Here is a 19,479-nt window from a genome sequence, read left to right as displayed (position 1 = left end):
GGCTTTGTCACTGAGGATTGCAAGAGCAAGATCCACCTGACTGGGCACTGGATTCTGTTCCCTACGTGCTGCCCTCCTGAACTGCTTTACATACCCCAAAATCATGTAGTTAAGACAGAGAAGTATCACATGGGGCCCCTGCTATAGTAGCAACCACGAAATGCAGGTATTAATAGCACTAAACACAGATGCACCATGCTCCCACTGTACATTTATGTGCCTGCAGCCTACCTAAACCCCCTTAGATGGGATTTAGTCGATACACTCCATGGAGTCTAGCAGGTCTTTTCATCCTAAAGTAAATTCCTAAGCTATGGCAAATGAACCACATCCTAAAAATACCTTTGTCTGTCCTCAGCATAAAGGGAGCTTGCGATGGCCAGCTCAGTCGCAGGTATCTGCGTAGGTACTGGAGGATCTGGGTGGATGCCTAAAAGTCGGTGAGAGGGCCAAGCATGAAAACAGCATGAAAACAAACTGCAGTTAAAGCTAAATAAAAAAGATTAGGAAGCGAGCTATGCATATTTCCCACTTAATATTAAACCCACTGAAAGTGCCTACATTAATTCCAGGAAAACCATCGCAGAAGCTGATGTTTGCTACACAATTTCACCAAGATTTCAAATAAACGTTCTTGTTTGTTTTTTTTTTTTCTCTCCCATAGCTCCTGAAGATGATCACCAGCAAATTAATAAAACATACTTTCATGAGAATCAAACAACACGTGGCAGCTTTGCTGCTGGCATTCTGTCCACATGACTAGTGCTCCCCTTTGCTAACCCTCCTCTCACAGTCGAAAGGAAAATGAGGCAAATCTGGGAGCTGTGATATTCCCTCCCCTCCCGTAACATCCAAAAATGGTCTGGGGTGAGGAGAGGAGGGGAATTGCATTACCAGATAGCACAGTAATGGAAAGAAAAGCAGATGCTTTAAAATAGGATTTGTCCTAGAACTGAACAAATTTAAAAAGCAGCAAAAATGAAGAAACATCAAACTAGTCAAAGGAAACGCCCAGTCACACAGCACGCAGTCTCTGCCACAACACAAGGTGTTTACTGAGATTCAAAACCTCCTCTGATGGCCTGTGCAAAGGCCAGGAGCATTGTACAGCTTCAAAGATTGCACACTAACACCCCAGAATCGCTGTCCGAGCCACCCCAAACCACCCCAGGTAGGCGATTCTGCATCATCTGCTAGGAGGATGGGGGATAGGAACACCTCGCGTGACCTGAGGCATGGATTATTCAACACCCCCTTATGTTCGTGCCCTTTGGTAAGACGCCTGACCTCCAGGTTCCCCCCCAGGGATGGCAGGGAACAGCAGCAGGGACATGAAATGAAAGAATACTCCTGTTCGCATAATTTGATGCCGGGATGAAATCTGAGAGCGAAATCAGTGATTGTTAAGAGAACCTGCCCTGGTTTTAGGTTATATTTCAGTCTCTGGCTGCAAACTGAATACCAGCCTGCTGTGGGAATAACAAATGCAGCTCTCTGGGGCTACAGCTCCTGGTACACTGCTTTATTTGCTACGGATGCTTCAGGGACAGAAAATTAAAATGCCTACAAAAGAAATCTTCGCTTGCCGCACCATCTGAAGGTTAGCAGAGAAACCCTTGAACAACAAGCAGCTAATGACTGGGTAAATGCCAGATCTCTCTGAGTTGTGCCAGAGACGTATTTGGCCTGGTGTCTTCCATTCGTACAACCCCCATAAAGTTGAATCATCAGGCAAATTCTGCGTTACTGCTTCATCAGAACCAGTACGTGCTGAAATGAATGGGGGCAATCTTGATTTTGAAGGCAGGAAGCAGAATCTGAATCACAGTATTATTAATTCAGACTCACTTTTTTGTTGCTGTTGTTTGCACAGTGACATTTTAACCTGCAAAGAAGCTTCAAGCTGCTCCCCTTACCACTGGTACTAGAGATCCTTAATGCAGAAACCAACCGAGCACTTGCAAGCTCTTCTGAAGCCCTAGAGACAGCACAGAGCAGTGCTGGGAAGCATCCAGTATCAGATTGGACTGATATGTAGAATAGTTATTTCAAGCTTTTTTTTTTTTTTTTTTTTTTTTTTTTTTTTTTTTTTTCCCCATTTGTGATCAAGTTGGATAAAAAAGGCATTAACTAATTATTTTAATTGCACTTTTTAGTACCATTTCCTGCGGGACCTGGACTGCAGCTGCCTCAGCCTGATCCCATCTGGCTGGGGGATGGGAAGCTGTTATAAAATGTGTTTTCCCCAGAGTAAGACTTACTGCTGCAGCTGTCTCTCCAGAGGTGGGGGAGCCAAGGGAAACAGGTTTATTGCACAGAAATGCCCCCTGGTTTGAATCCATCTAATGGACTTCAGCAGGACAACTTCAATCAGCTCCACAGCAGCAAAATCTGCCCAGCACCACCACCACCACCATTTATTTTTTTTCAGGAGGGAACACACACAATGATTACTTTTAAAACAAATAATTTTGTAGGGCTGATGCCTGAAAACGGTATTTATGGCTTTCCAACAATAATTTTACTAGTTTCTGTAGGCAAAACGTTCCAACTTTTTGGAGCAGGCAATGAATCTTGCGATCTTGCAGGCAATGAATCATCTGCAGCAAGATTAAAATCAATTATGGGAAAATATGCTGTTACGAATGGAGTGGAGGAAAACACCTGATTAATCAAGTGGAATTGGCAGCAAGCACAGAAGAGAGATTTTGTTCCTTAGGAGACATTTTTTAGTGCAGAGCTCAAGTTTTTGCTTGGCTCCGGGGGGGGGCTGTCATTTTTTCCCTACTCCCGTCCCCATTGCAGACCTTGTCAAAAGCTCTGTTGGCACCTCAGACCCCAAATGTCCTGACTTTGCTTGGGATCCAGCCTCATGGATGCCTGATGACAAGTAAGAGGGACGGTAGTTAGGATCTTCATTAGTCCTACCCAGACTGTCACTGCTAAAAACCTGCATTTCACCCTGAAAATGCCACTTGTGTGAATGCTGAGCTACGTTGGCACTGAGCTGAGTATTGCTGCACTTCTAGAGCCATCCAGACCCCGTCTGCAGAGCATCCACGATAACCTCCTGAAGGTGCTACTGGGAAATTTTGGGACATGCCAGGGGGTGAAATATTCTCCCTTACACTTCAAAACTGAGAGCCAAAACCAGATACCGTTCCTTCCCCATGCCTGACGTTAGGGAGTTAATTTTTTCCCCAGTGTTATTTTAGCTCCACTTCTGAATATATAACAGATGTGCCCAGAGCCCAGCAAAGAAGCTTTGGGAAATGTTTCTGTTTTTTCACTAAACAAATTGTGACAAGTCGAACATCCAAAGTACAGCAGCTCCCTTCCCCTCTCTGACCTCTGCCTTGCAGCCCGGGGAGGCTGTCAAAGGCCTTTTCTCCTCCCCTCACATCTTCTGCAGCCGCAGCCAGGTCCGTGCTCTGTGTTGCTGTTCACGTACTACCCCGGGCAACACGGCATCCCCTGACTCTGGAAGAGACCAAATTATATCATCTTTGGTACAGGAAGGGGTTTGGCTTTCTTTTAACTCTCCTACATCTGCACAGCCGCTTAATGAAAGTACAGCATCTGGTCTGGCAGGTCCTAATTAAGAAAATAACACATTTTCATATGTTTCCAGCTAGCTGTTCCAGATTAGATTATTTTATGGAAGTGTTCATGGTGTGCCAGGACAGAACGGCTTTAATGTCTGAAGATAACATGAAGCTGGAGTATTACAAGCACTTCAACCTGGTCAAAGCAGCTACAATCAAGAGAAAAAGCAAACCTGTCCTGCTCCCAGCTACCTGTCAGTGCTGTGGCACTGCTCCTTCCCTTTGAGGGCATCAGCATTTGCACAGATGTGTGGTGAGAATCAGAGAGGTAATCCAGATTAAAATAAACCCAGCAAAAAAAAAAAATGATTTAAAAGGTTAGTTTTCACATGGATCAGCTTCCCAGTGCAGATCCTGCACACAAGCAAACGTTTCCTGAAAACAGGAGGGGGGGATGCTAGGCAAGATCAGGGAAGAGGGATAAGGGGGAGTGAGGAGGAGGGACTCGTCCTTTTGGTAGCTGTGCTGCCTTTTGTCAGCTGAAAACATCTGCAAAATGGTGACCTGAAAAAAGGGACGTGTGGCATTCTCAAGCATGTCCTGCTGAAATCTCTGGACAACATCGCATCACACCTCTCCCTGTTTTCACACAGCACAGGCTGGTTTTCCAGCAAAACCAGTCTGATCAAGCAGGCAGGAGGATAAAGATGTGCCATGCAGTGGACAGGACAAATCTGAGAGCCATGCAGGAGCGCCACCGACCTCCCCGTGTGCCTCTTGCCTTCAGCAGACTGCAGGTGGGGAGGGATGTGGATGCACAGCATGATGCCACGGCTGAGCCAGGCTTTGCTGCGTGTTGTGTAGCTGCTCACAGGCAATTACGTGCAGAATCACAGCAGCCAGGCTAGAATGCTCCAGGCACCTTTACCAGATTTTGCTGGCCATTAATCCAGCAGAAGGCTGATAATGGCATCTGATTGCTAGCTTTGTGCTCCTGACATTAAAAGGTCACTCTTAAGGACAAAAATTGTTGTATGTTTTACAGTGTGAGGTTCAGGCAAAATACTAACCACGGGTTTCAGAGAGCAGGTTCTCAGAAGGCTAATAAACTAACAAGATGTCAATTTTATTTTTTAAGTCTAGAGCCGTGAACTGAAAAGGAATAAACCCTTTAGAAGCAACGACTCTGCCTATCTTGACACTTCATCAGCTCCTGCCAGCCTCAAGAAAAGAGCTAGTCTAATTCAGAATGGATGCTGAGCATCACCACACAGGTTAGTTTGCAAAGAGCTGCAGCTTTCCTGTGGTAAGGACTGTGATAACAAAACCGTGCTGCTCAGCGTGTGTAGCACTGCCTGCCCTCCTGCCTGTCTCCAGGAGGGCTTAAACTAGAAGCCCAGATCAATCCCTGCTGCCCTGCATAAGGAAAACTCCAGGAGAAGGTGAGAGAAGCTGGAGGATAACCTGGAAGTCAGAAGTGCCGGAAAATGGGAGCAAACCAGCCAGGCTGCAAAATCCCACATCCGATGGAATGGCTCCAGCACAGGGCTAGGTTAGGAACAATGACTCAGCTCTGCCCAGCTCTCTTAAAAATGCATTGAAAACACATTTTAAAACACTTAAAAATTAATTTTCTTATTACAGGCTAGCGAATACCCAGAGGGAAAACTAAAGAGCTTACAGCAAGTGAGTCTCACTTTATAAGTCAAACACAATTTTTCATATGGCCTGCAGGCAGGGGAAGATCCAAATCACGTACCGAGTCCTACCTTCACAAATACAGGGGAAAGCAGTGCACGGGGGAGGAAATTTTGATTCTCCTCCCCCAAAAAAATGGTGAACTGGACATTGCAATCCATGCTGTAAGCATTCCTGATTAACCACAGCTGATGGTTTTAGGATAGTCGGTCTGAGGATTAAAGTATTATGCAGACTGAAAACCCCACGTCACATCCCTAATATTACTCTGCTTTGTATCATTTAATACTCCGCATACCCTTACGATCACTTCTTAGGTCATTCACTAATGGTAACCTCCACCTCAGATCCAGTTAATGGTTAGGGTTACCCAGCCACCCTCAGAGGCTTTTATAAGAGATTCTGCCTCCAGCTCTGCTTTAAAGCATCTCCTCATTTCTACTCTTCAAATGCTACCTTAATGGTTTCCCTGGAGCAAATGAACATCCCACACACAGAATAAGGATAACTACAAGCCCTATTCTTAATTTATATGGATAATTCTTAACACAGAATAGTAACACAGTGTCTGTTCACTCACATAAGTGGAAATAATAAACCAGATTATCGGATAGCCTTCCAACAAAAAAATTGCATAAAATGAAGTTTGCTCCTAAAGTTCATGATCCAAATGTCCTTGTCTTACACGTCCTGCTTCCAGAGTGCAGGCACTGCTCTGCCAGAGGGACTTTGCTCTGTTTACTGCAGTTAGCAGAAACTAAAATGTCTGGGTGTTACATCATACAAAGAGAAGAAAAAGCACATTATATTAAAAGTGGCATATAGGAAGTCCAATTAATGCTCATTTTTGATAGCACTAATTACGTATACACCTAATTAAAGATATATATTGTGCTATTTCTGAATTAAAAAAAAAATAAATCTAGATTTCCTTCTGGAGGAAATGTGCACAGGCTCTTGATATAGGCCTGCTCAGAACATGTGTGTGGTCCATAAAATGCAGAATTTGTTTGAGTAAGTGTTAATTCTCTCAACAAAAGGCCTATAGAAAAGCTGCTCACCCAGAGTCCTGCTATGGCCAGCAGATAAAAACAGGCACCTCCAAAAATTCCATTGCTTTTTAAGGTGGATAGGCAAATTAGCCAGTGTGTGTGCTTCTCTTTCACGTTGACTACAAGAAGTGTGTAAATGACTATCTTAGACTAGAAGTAAAAGCTTGGTTAACAACTAGAACTAAGGGAGATTATTCCCAGTTTTAGGACTGAATTCAAAGAGTGCCACAAATGATGCATAAAGGCCTGTGGACACTCCTGAGCCATGGCTCACTGGCTTACTGAGAGGTGAATAGGGTCTGATTCACTTCCTCTGACACCTCTGCAGCTACTTTCATTCCTGCCCACTACCACAGTAGGGCACCGTGAGTTTACACAGTGATGCAGAAGAGCAGGCATGCAGCCTCAGGGAATACATCGTGGGCTCCTATGTTGTTATGTGCATCTCAGCCTTCCTCTGTCTTTGCAGCCTGGTGGCTGGGCTGGGCTCAGTCCTCTGGTACCTGAACTCCTGTGTCAATGGCCTGATGCCCACAGCAGAGATTCATCTGTAGAAGGCTCTGTCCCCAAGCCACAGGCAGGTTACAGCATCCAGGAAGAGTGGCTCCCTCAAGACCCTGTAAGGTGGAAATGGCAGAGCACCCACAACACCGAACACAGGTTAAACCCAATGTACAGATGATGGTATCATCCACGCAAACTGCCTTTCTTCCCTCTTGGGTCTGTTTTTGTTTCCTTCCTTTTTCAAAAAGCGTTCCAGTTATTATTGGTAGGGAGAGAAACCAAGAAGACAAAATCATTTTGTCTAAATATCAGCATTTAAAACTTCGTCATCGCTCAGGAATTAGTGGTGAACCCAGAAGGATAATCTAGGAGCACCAATACTGGCCAAATTCTCTGTAAATACAGAATGGGAACTAAGATCAGGATGCCACAACTACTCAACTTCAACCGTGAGATTCCTCAGCTACACTGGGATTGAAACTGTCATTCCTAGAGCCCAAAACTCATACAATCACAGATTCGTTTAGGATGGAAGGAAATTCCAGAGGTCCTCTGGTCCAACTCGCCTCCCAGAGCCAGGCATACTCTGAAATTATATCAGGTTACTCGGACCTTCTCCAGCAAAGTTTTGAGTATCTCTAAGAATTGAGACTCCACAACCTTGCCTTGCACCCTCTTGCAATGTTTGAATGAATGCTCCAAGAAGTTTAATAAATATGCTCTGAGATACTACAGAACTTCCGTAATATGTCTCAGGGCAGATTTTCTTTCCTCTATTTCTAAGCAGTGCTGCCCAAAATTAATCAATGGTGAAAAAAATATAAAAATAATTTGTTAAGTGACACAGAAAACCTAATGAGTCCCAAGGTCTAGAATGACAATAATTTTGCTTTCACCCTTAACTCAACACCTTTTTCTTCTTGCATAATGAAACTGCACTGCAGATGGGATTCATTTCCATAATTAATAATACCTCTCAAGATGTCAGTAGGTTAGAAGAGCTCAGCTTTGCTGAGCTCCACGTGTTTGAAAGAAACAATATTCCTCTTTGTCAGGTGATTTTAATTCCAGAGCATAGGATGCAGTATTTTGGGGGGCTCATCCTAAAGAAGAGAAACTTCTGGCAAAACAGATCCATTGAGGTGTGAAGGGGATGGATGTCTACAGTACTTTGAATCGGCTCTTTGAACTTGGTATTTTTATTATTAGCTGTGAAACTGGCAAGCATATCCACATCCATTTCATCTGCAGGCATGGGAAGCTGCCCATGCTAAAAAAAAATAATCTGTTGGCTTTAGTCTTATTTCCAGAAATTAGATATCCATTGAATTCAAGGTTCTTTATGTGTGTATGATGTCTTTATATCAGTAATTACAGAAAGTGATATCCACTAAAACTGAATGGTACTTTTTCTTTTCAGAGCAGGCTGTTGTGCAGGAGAAGCGTCAGAAACTACGTCACTCAAGCAAGGAAAGAATATTGACAGATGCAAGCCCCTTCCTAGAATACTGAAAAATACGTTTGGGTTGAAATATTTAGAGCAATGAAAATTTTAAATTAACTATAAAGCAAGGTTTAAAAATAAGAAATTGCTTTAAAAGAGGAGATAACAGTTAATAGCTCAGGAACTAGGTAACACCGAAAGCGTGCCAGGAGACCACATGGAACATACAGCCCCTCCTTTATTGGAGACCACCATGGGTTTTATGTGTATAATCACTTACAGGATATTGATAAAAGCAACAACAAAACAGAACCGCTAACTGAGCACAGAATTCTCACATTGCCAGTAAAAAAGAGGCCAGCAGCATTTTCTTTCTCAGATCTTGATTCAGGATATATATAACTGAGTTCATAAATCAGGACTGATGATTTGCCCCATGCCATAGGCCCAAAAAGAGGCATTTTGCTAAAACTATACAAGCAGCTAAAAGCGCAGAAATACTGTATTAGAGGGTAAAGACAGAAAGGTAAGATTTCAATTCAGAGTCTGTACTTCTTTCTTTTCTTGAAAAGGAAAACTAAATCTCCTCATTTTTGCTAGTGAGACCCAGAGAAACACAGTGAGATTTTTAGTGAGCTCTTTTTATTGTAGTAATTAAAGCTAGATTACCTCATGGAGACTTTAATGACAGTTATAAACAATAAATTTAAATAGTTTACAGCAATCTTTTCCTCGTCTTAATATCCAAAGAGTAAGAATTGCACTCTTGAGTGGCTTGCACAGCAAATGCATCCTTATTCCTTGGAAACTTATTTTTAATTTATCAACTTTCCATTGGAAAGTTGATAAATGAATGGTAAGGGTTATACCTGATGATGGTAAGGTAATGCAACAAAAAGTCATTTTCTTGGTCTGTGATGCTCAGTCCCATTAGAACAACTCACCTGACCACAAGACCCCTGGCACCCTCTTTCCCTACTGACTGACTACTCTCTTCTGTCACTTTCAGTGACCCAACAAGCTTCCTACAGCCTAAATTTTAAAATGATTTCCACATAAAAGCTGGCATGAAAAGGTGCAAGAGGTAAAATTAGCAAGCTGACACTCCCAGAATTCAGTAGAAAGGGGCTGTTCTGATTAAATCCTATAGCAATACTGTCTATAGCACCAATGCTGTACTGATCCAATTGCCAGAGCCCGGGACAGTTAGATTTCAGCTCTAAAAGCTCTCTGGCAACTTTGCAACAACTTAAGGTTGTTCCTTTATTCATGCATGTTTTCCCAGGTATCATCCAGAATAATTCATGCCTATGGGTCAACGAATGAAGAGCTGAGCTATTTAATGATGTAGACTGACGAATCCTTTTCCATTTTTCCAAGTTTGCCCTTCCCACGTAAATCCTGGATGTCAGAGATTCCTGGCTGTGCCTCCTGCACCACATTCAGTGCCATGGGTGACAGACCGGCAAATATTACACAGGCTTTTAGTGAACATTACCCACATCTGGGGCAACTCAGTATTTGCAAAGTTCTTCTGCGTCCTTCAAGAAAAGGTGCTGTATAAATGCCAGTGCTAATTCTTCCCATTTTCTCACTTCCCATGACAGGAAAATGCTGCTGTTTTTCAATACTTTAGAAATACACACTTGTGCCTGAGGTATGAAGTGGGCTTCTAAAAATAAGTTAATATTACAGTAAGCAGCCAAAAATAACAGCCAAGAACAAAATCGCTTTGCAAAAGCAGATGTTTTCCTTGCACACCCTATAAGAATGTAGCTCTGTAGGGAACCAACACTGATGGTCAAATATACCTGTAGTCCTTAAAGAGACCTTAGAGAAAATTAGAAAATACCTGCAGTCTTTCAAAAAGATGATGCATTCGTGTATTCACAAGCTTTAAAAATATTCTTATAATTATTCTAGAAATGGTTTAGGTGATTCTTTACATTGATCCAAAACCAAGCTATTTTGGCCCAGCCCCTTACAAAATTTGGATCAATTCTGGGAAAAAAAATACATTCTGTTAGGTTTCCCTTGATCTGAAATATTACACCTAATTGCTCCCTCAAATACTTCAGACTGATATAATTGTGGAAAAGTCTTTTGAGAAGGTGGTTATTAAGCATAAAAGCATCCTGTCCTTCTGCCTGGAGCCAGGGTGCAAAAAAGTGCAGAGCACAGGGCTGACGGCTGGCTGGGGAGTCAGTGCTTTAAAGCAAAGCTGCAGCAGGACGCAGGTGATGTATCATCCCTCCAAAGAGCAATTAATTGTAACTACTGGAGCCCGTGTCTGTGGTTTCTGCACTCCCGCAGGAACACCTAAGGATTCTTCTTTGCCCATGCAACAAGGGCAAAAAGAAACAAGCCGTGTTTTCTCTGTTGGAGTTTAGCTGGGAAGCCCTGGTCCGTCATTTTTGAAACTCCTGGCATCTGCCTTTTTTTCTGTTCTGTGGTGTTAGCAATCTTATAAACGTTGCATGCAATTAGAGCATGTATTGTCAGAGAGGTGCAATGCAGCTAGCAGCTTCCCCTGGACACGACAGAAAGATTTGTAATTGTAATCTCTCAACAAATTGGTGGCTAGCTGGTACTAGATCCTAGATACGAGACTGACGTGGAAACAGGAAATAAGATCTTGAGTTTCTTTCTTCAAGGGCAGAGCCAGCATTACATTTATCAGCTTACATTGCTAAAACACAGTTTCATCTCTACTCCCATTCCCATCCACACACTGGGCAATTTTTACTGCTCTTTAGTTTAATGGGGTCCCATCTGACCTGCAGCCTCAGCAAATGTCCTGATCACTCATCCCTAACACTCCTGCTCGTGCTCGAAGCACTATTCATCTGATTAACTTGGCAGCATCTGCACAATGCTCATATACTATTTAGATAGCATACAGAAAAAAACACCCTGCAACCCCAGAGAAGTCAAGTTGAGGCAAATCATATCTGAGTCAGACTTAATAGGACTTAATTTGACTTCTGATTTGTTTACACTTCATCACGCAGTTGGTTTCCATTATGATCCCTCTTTATTTCCTACTGCTATAATTCCACACCATTCTCTTAACATACGAAACTATTATTAGAGTTAGTTAAATACTCCAGTATTTTTGGCTACTACATTCACTGCAGGTGCTGACCGCTCACCAACACATCTAAAGGAAACACTCTAAAACACACATGAAGTATCTGATTGCAAGTGATCTTTTGTTTGTAATCCCCCCTTCCGTAACATGCACGAGTCTCACAGAGGTGCTAAGCCTGCCTCTGAACTCTTTTCTTGCAAATGTATTTTACTCTAAAAAAATAAAACTGAAAACTAATTTTTTTGTTTCTGAAGTTGATTCACATTTGTTAAACAAAGCCTCGGGATTAATACAGATGACCATGAATCTAGATTTGCTGTAAAGGTTTGCAGAAATGTATCAGAAACACACTGTTTGCTCTATAGCACGTTATTAGCTGCAAGAAATCCAGCCAGACCAGGACAGCAGCAGCAACCAGATGTTTTCCAATCACACTGCCCCTCATTTCACCATGATTACTTATTTACCTTCCACGCATGCTGTGGCTGCCCTCCTATCATGCCAGACTGCCCCTTTCTCTGTGTCTCCTCCACAGCTACTGACAGGCTCCTGCTTCTTTGGCTCTTTGCATATCTGCCTGTCCCCTGCTCTCACCTCCCCTAAGCACCAAGCCAGATCCAGCCTTCACCTCTGCATCACAGGCAGCTTCCACCAATGCCAGGTTTCAGTTTCCTCCTGATGTCAAATTTCAGCCCAGCCCACGAAACCCACCCCCTGCCTTGGCTCCTGCATCGGGGGCCGGAAAACCCTCCTGTGTTCACGTCTTTGCAAGGAACATTTGCAGGGAAGCAGCAGCACAGGGCTGTCCTGGAGGGCAGCTTCCCCCCTGGTTTTGATAACACAAGGTAGATCTCTGCTGCCTCTCTTTTACTAGCACTTCCATTTTACTCTGCTTGCCTTTTTTTTTTTTTTTTATTCACTCTGCACATTGTAAGCTGTTTCTTTTGTGTCTTTTCTTCTGTCTGATGTGACAAAATCAACTGTTTGTGTTGGGCGAAGCCTCTCCCTTGAGCTAAATCCTTGCCTTTGCTGTAAAAAGCTCTCAGTTGCCCTAGTGACATCAAAATCCCCTGGAGTCAGTAACACATCCCTGAAGAGTAATTCTACTAACAAGCTTTATTTTTGAAACTAAAAGAAGCATTTAGTCTGTCTTTGAAGAAGTTTATTTCTTGTAAAATGTGAACAAAATTCTATCTGTAAGGTTCTCAATTAATGCAACTTTTTAACAGATATGACTACTGAAAGGAAAGAAAAGGTTGGGATACTTCTTTCCTGTTTAAGTTAAACACACATTGATCCTGCAAACTGTCTCATGAGTAACTTGACTCAAACACTGCCCTACTCACACAAATACTGTGGTAATGCAGAACAGGTTAAAATCTGCAGAATCAGGACCATTAGACTAGCTAATTGAGGCCAGGACTGCCTGTTACTGTTTAACAGACAGCACAAAGCAGCTTTTTGCTCCTGCTGAGAGCCTCCAGGTAGATCTGCAGCAAGGCAGCGCAACAAAAACAGACTGTTGATGACATCTGAAGCAACGTCCCTGCCTTATCAGCTCTCCATCACATTTTACACCTCAGATCATCTTTGAAGTTTTCAAGTTGGATAAGCATACCAGCCTGGTTAGATACACTCATAAATGATACAATGGGTGAGCTGTTACACTGCAGGTCTTTTCCGTTTCTAGCACAACTTGTGACCTCGGTAATTCTGTCATACCTTAAGTATCAGTTTATTTGACATTCCTACTTAGCAAATGACTTTCCCAAGTTCTGGGCAACTCACTGTTTAAGATACACCACCACTGAATTTGGACTCTAGTACAGTGAAATGTGCAACCCCACCATACCCCAACTTTTCCATTGGTAGACTGAAACTCCCACACCAGATACATTTGCAGGAATCCCACAGAGAAAGAAAAAAAAAAAAAAAAGGAAATAGGAGGGATAAAAATGATTCTTTGCCACTCTAGTATCTACCTGATGGAGTAGAGGTAGTGGTCATAAGGAGCTCCCAGTATCCCAGGCCCTACAATAAACTCACCTCAAGAATTTCTCAAACAGTTGGGTTTTGGTAGAACTGTGAATGTCTGCTACATACATATTGCCCTTTGCTTTTACTCCTTACTGTGTTCACACTTACCAGAAACATGACTTCATCCTTTAATTCCCACCACCACCATCACCAGATAACAGTGAGGTAACAGGAGGGATTGTTAAATCCTGAAGGTGACATTGCTGATTTTTTCAAAGTTTTGCTTCCCCTCACAGAAACATCAGTAAAATGGAAAGGGTTTTCATCAGATCCAAGCAATCAAGGAGAAAGGATGTGTTCAGACTAAGTATCTCAAGAATGATTATTCACAGACAGATGGCCCTCAAAGAATAAAAGCAAGCTGAAAGATGATATTGAAAATGCTATAAAAGTGCAGGCACAGGCTGCTGAAGGGATATGGTGTGTCTGTGTATGGACGAGATGACATCCTACAGTTTCTAAGGAATACTGTTTTCACCATAACAGAGTTTACTATTGCTGTTAGAAAACCTTGATGCTTTCTTTTGTTGTGGCTGTGGAGCAGTGCACTGACCACAGGGGAAAATGTTAAAATACAGCATACAATGGAATTACACACTTAGCAGATGGAAAATGCAAGAGCATGCACTTGCTAGGTAAGCAAGACACCACTGTCATTTTGTTATAAATATCACAAATGACATTCCTATAAATGCGGCCAGCTCTGTTCAATATTTGTAAACTAAGAGAAAGTATTTCACCTAGCATAAGGGCATGGCAATTATGATGACGCCCTGTTCATCCAACCAACACGTACAGGTGTCAACAACAGCACTGCAGCAGGGTAGATAAACCCACAAATGCTCTGAGTGCCACTGCCAGCTCACAGTGGGGTGATGCTCCCAAGTCACTGCCTGGAAGGTACAACTCTGATTCCACTTTACAACTGGATCTGCAATCAGATTTATTTTGCATTTATTCTGCATGAGTTTGAGTTACTTTGCATTTTCAGCTTCTGGGGGAACAGAGGTTAATAGGAAAGGTAAAGAACAAAAGAGGGAGAGAGGCACAGACTAGTTTTTGGAAGAGAGTGGACAACTTCGTATCTCAGCTCTGTTACTTAGCAGCTGTACTACAGCCACACTGCAAAGGCGGCAGATGACAGCTTCACCCTTGTGTTTGTCCCCTTCCTTTCTGCCATGCTGGAGCAGAAAAGCACAGATTCAGGTTGCTAACCATTTCAACACCACAGTGCAGAACACCTGCAGCACAGAAATGCTCTCAGTGGTATATGTACAGGGAACTCTGTAAGGGGTTAATTCTCTAAGGTATTTTACGCAGATAGAAACCACAGAGGTCAAAAGCCTACCAGGACTTTGAAAAAGGATTGGACGATACAGAATACCAACAGTTATGGTAGAGATCATAGCTTTAGAGATGATAATATATTTTAGGAGACATTAAACCCCCCTCCAGCTGCAGAATAGAAGCCAGTCATTAAGCTGCTTATGATTACAGACAAACTTCCCCGCATGGGCTTCATATTTCAAAACTGCCAAGTGCCAGAGATTTATGCCATTTTCCTCAGAAGCCACAAGCAACCCAGAAGCTATACTGTACAGTGACCTAATACTGGAAGATGATACCGAAACAAATATAACTTTTATTTTTCATTAAAATCTCTGATTACACATACGTGTGAAGCATTTCAGCAAGCTCCAAGAAGGGAAGGCCTGCGAGACGTGAAGCTCCATGCAGTCCTAGACATGCCTGGCCAAGCACAAGAGGGCAAGAAGATAGGAGCTTGGGTTTCATTAACACTTCTGCAGCATCGTGCCCTGAGGAACAGCCTGAGGAAGTGAAGCAATAATATATTCTGAATGCAGTACTTTCCATGCAGTGCCCTTCAAACATCGGAAGGAAGCCCTGATACCAAGCCAACTGCAGCTCAGCATTACTGCAGGGGCGCAAAAATTGGCTGAAGACCAGCACTACTTGTCTTTGGAGCAGCTACCATATCAAGATGGAAAGAGATTCCTTCTGGAAATCCAGCATCCTGAAATGCCCCATTAGGCCACTGAAATCCAACCCTCTGTAACCTAGAAATCCACTGAAATCCAACCCTCTGTGATGTAGAAACATTGTAAAGGTGGTTCAGACAATGATTGAAGGCATTTACCATACCTCTTCTGTTTCTTCTGAGGTTCTCTTTGAGGTAGGACCTGATCTAGTAGGCAGGTCTGGTAATGGAGAAGCACTCTCTTCCTAGGCACAAACAGAATATTTGAGTATACATTAGAAATAGTCATATTTGCCAGACAAGACAAGAAGGAAAATTCACAGTCAGAGCTGGAATATTATTGCACCATATGCTTTCCAACAGCCAAGCACAACAGGGTCCTTCCACAATCCTTGCCTTACTGCACCCTGTTGTATTTCCACCTGGAAAGACATATGGCAGTGCCTTAGAGAAAAATCCTTCCTTCTTTTTTTTCCTGATCTTAATGCAATTTTCCAGCTTTAAAGTATCATTCAATAATGAAACACACACACACAAAAAAAAAGGAGTGCCTGTTCCCACTAATGACAAAAACAAGTCCATAAACCTGTTGGTATTATGACCAAATAAAAACTTGAAATAATTAATTGGATTCTACTTTTTTGCCTCATGCAACACTGACAAAATTGTCTGATCTGCAGAAGTCCAATGTCTCACAGTTATATCAGGGACACCAAACAGTTCACATTTAATATTTTAGCTCTCAGGGAGCACAAGGGGAGGGAGACATTATGAAAAAGCATCCTTCTGTTTGTAAAATGAAAAACACTCCTTTGTAAAGAACTGACTACGAACAAACATTCAGTACCACAACAGACTCTTTTTCCCTGTAATTACAATCATTTATTTTAATGCCATTTTTTAACGTTTATCATTGAAGTAAACTGCTTATGATTGCTGCTAGGTGAGGTAAGAAAAAGTTATGTTAAATGATGGGAGTCACTCTTAGACTACAACACTACACAGAGTTCTCATAACTATCGTCACTCAAATATACACAGAAATATTTAACAGTGGCATTATTGTAGACGCAATGCTTTTTGCCTCCCCACTGAAGCTCATATCATTTCTGCTTGAAAATGATTATAATTTTTATATTTATCCAGTAAATAATTATGCTTATAATTGCTGCTAGGTGATGTAAGAAAAAGTTGAGTTGATTATTACAAGCCTCGCTGCCTGCAGTTATGGCATAAAAAGACAGCAAAACTTTAGATTTACTTTATCAGCCTTGATTAGTATGATCACTGCAGTGCTTTGTTCCAAAGCTGCCCCATTTTAGTGAGTGCCCATCCTCCAGCCTGCTCACACCATGACTCTGCTCTGTGATATCCTCAGCCTCACAGGGACACATCCGCCTTGGCAGGTCGCAGCGGAGATAAGGTTTGAGTGCCCCAGGCAGCTGATCCTACCGGGCTGTGAAGTGTCAGCTGCTCAGTCCCAGGCTTGGAGGTGCTCACCGTGGCTCTGCCAACGAAGGAAGCTGGCTGCTGCATGTGGCACGAGCAAGGAGCCCTCAGCCTTTATCTGTTCTCTTCCTGAGTAATAAAGAATCAAAAATTCTTTGGAGATTTCAAACCCTGTATGCTTGAGTTCACCAAAACTTCTTTCCTGAGGTAGCTTCTCGAAATTGTGTTTACTTCCGAAGTGGCTTTGCTAAGGGCAACCTTATTGCATTGCCACTTGGCCTGTGCTATTCTTCCCGGTCAATTACAGAGCATAGCCTGCTCCCAGATAAGCAGATGTGACCTTTTCAGAGCAACCTGCCAGATGTTCTCAATGTAGAAGAGTTACCAGAAAGATGAGTGGGAGCCCTTATTTAATTCACTACAGAAAATCTGCCTGCATTCTTCTTGAAGCAGAAAAACATTTCATTCCCTGTACTTTCATTTCCTTTTCACTGTTTTACAAATAGAACTGAATGAGCACTACAACTAAATTATCTTAAATATTTGATAAAATATCTTCTACATCCGTATCACTATATTTAATATTCTATTAAATTATAAGTATTATGATAATAAACAGTGATAAGCTAGGGAAGCATTATTAATTTAATTCAGAAGCATGGACAATGGGAAGAAGAGATTATGTCATTTTCGAAAGTCTTTATCTCATTTCCCAAACCAAGTCTGGTGCCTTATTTATGAGACCACTCAGTTATGTCCTTGTTCATTGGGTATGTGTAGACAACCATGTGTGTTTCACTAGCACAAACAATTAGGCAATGCATTCCAAATTTACAGATACCAGCGTTTGCAAAATGCTCATTTTTACAGCTTGGCTTTTCAAGAACAGACATTTAGGGCCAAATTACTTCAAATCAAGGACAACAGCAATCTCGCTCACTTAAGGAGAAAAGAATAAAGGCAATACAGAGACAGTACTTTTGAAAATCTTATGTGCTGCTTTTGTGTGTTAGTGCCAGTACTAATATGCAACAGGTATTCTTGCAAGCCATCCAGTGAAAGAACAGAAAATATATCACATGGTATATTCCACTAACCATTCACTCAGAATAATTTTCAGTCAAGCAACAAGCTGAAACACCTTTGTAAAGTGCCAGACTCCCTTCATTGCCAAGTAAGGACTCCAATGTATATCTCTGTTAAAAGTCTACTATTTTGTGAGATAAACCCGGGCATTTCTGAAGTGCCTGCAAAATCTGAAGAGGTTGCTTAACTACAGCCAATGCATAATTTAAAAAATAGCAAATGAAACTCATCAGCATTCTGATTAATAGTTTTAAAAGAATCGCATTCTATTAAGTAAAAGCTATGAGGATAAATTAAAGATGCATGTCTTATATATAACAATATGCCCTTGATTATCTGAACTTCAAGATGAAATTAAGTTTAGCAGGATAGTCAAGGCTTCAAAAACACAGGCTGCTTGAGATAAGAGGCTACAAAGCACAAAAAAAAAAAAGCCCCAGCAACAAATTAATGAAACATTCAGTTTTAAAAACAGTGCTTTGCTAGAAAATCCCAAAAGTTGGTAGTGAAATTATTCACCACTTTCCAAAGATTGTTATACCATACAACTTCAACTTATAATTAATGGGACGTTCTTTTTACAGCCCTGAAAATCAACTTTTTTTTTTTTAAACCTTTTCTACTGTTTACAGGATTCAGTGGCATCACTTTCACAGATTGTGTTGGTGAGGTATTTTTTGCTGCCATAAGCACATCTATCACAGCTTTTTATTCATACAGAAATATTGTAAGGCATATGATTCAAACTGGTCTACTGCTCGATTGATGAAAATTTCACAGGTCTGGTCCTTGCCAGTGGTCCAAAAAGTACGTGACCCTTCAGTTGTAAAGAATAGTTGCCCCATCATATATCATATCAGCAAAAGATTTTGTTGCAGTAATAAAGTTGCTTCTTTTTCTTCTCATGCATCACTACCAGAAACCAGACCCAAATTGCTGATCTACTGAAACATGCATAAACCTGCTGTCTTTAGAGGACAGTCAGGTCAATATCTGAGTCAATATATTTGAACAAGAGACAAATAGGACACTGGATTTACAGAACATTCCAAGCTGTTAGTTAAGGTGCTGCCATTTTCATCCATGCAGGGTTCAAATTTGAACTGTTCTAGGAAAAAATTATATATATATAATTTATCAGAAATATATATATATATATCTGATATATATATATCTGATATATATAGGTGAAGGCATAACTGAGCTCTTCAGATACACCGGGAGCTCTCAAGATCCGTGGCAACACTGGCATGGAAGCTATATAGTCATGGAAATGGACTGCCACCCCTGAGCTAACATACTCCCTGAAAAAAAAGACAGACATAATTAAAACAAAACTAGACCAAATAACTTATTTGACTTTCAGGTCAGAGCTGCCTTGTGCTTGGCTAACCTGGAGGATTGCAAGAGAAAGTTCTGCTTGTCCACACAAGTGCCTTTGGTAATACCCATCCTCTAAACTACTGAATGTGTCAAAATTAATCCGTATAGATCATGAGACCATTTGGCTCAGTTACACCCCTGGAGATCCCAAGTACTCTGTGCACTACAAAGCAGGCAACAACTGTGTGGATG

The 19,479-nt window shown here is 41.8% G+C and overlaps 1 protein-coding gene across 3 annotated transcripts in view; it reads right to left on the bottom strand.

The window, feature by feature from the left end:
- ST8SIA5 (ST8 alpha-N-acetyl-neuraminide alpha-2,8-sialyltransferase 5) overlaps nt 1–15,556 on the bottom strand; it is a 66,746-nt gene extending 51,190 nt beyond the window's left edge. For 2 of the 3 annotated variants that reach the window (XM_032206186.1, XM_032206189.1), the window contains exon 1: nt 11,802–11,887. The gene's annotated coding sequence lies outside the window, so the exon portion shown is untranslated. Of the gene's footprint in view, nt 1–11,801; nt 11,888–15,534 lie in introns of those variants that run through there. The other variant, XM_032206188.1, reaches the window with a different exon arrangement.
- Between the last annotated feature and the right edge of the window lie 3,923 nt (nt 15,557–19,479).

This window comes from Aythya fuligula, chromosome Z (genome assembly GCF_009819795.1).
Source record: "Aythya fuligula isolate bAytFul2 chromosome Z, bAytFul2.pri, whole genome shotgun sequence".
In the NCBI taxonomy this organism is placed as follows: Eukaryota; Metazoa; Chordata; class Aves; order Anseriformes; family Anatidae; genus Aythya; species Aythya fuligula.
The sequence above is the reverse complement of the archived record's forward strand: the minus strand, read 5'-3'. Positions and strand labels throughout refer to the sequence as shown.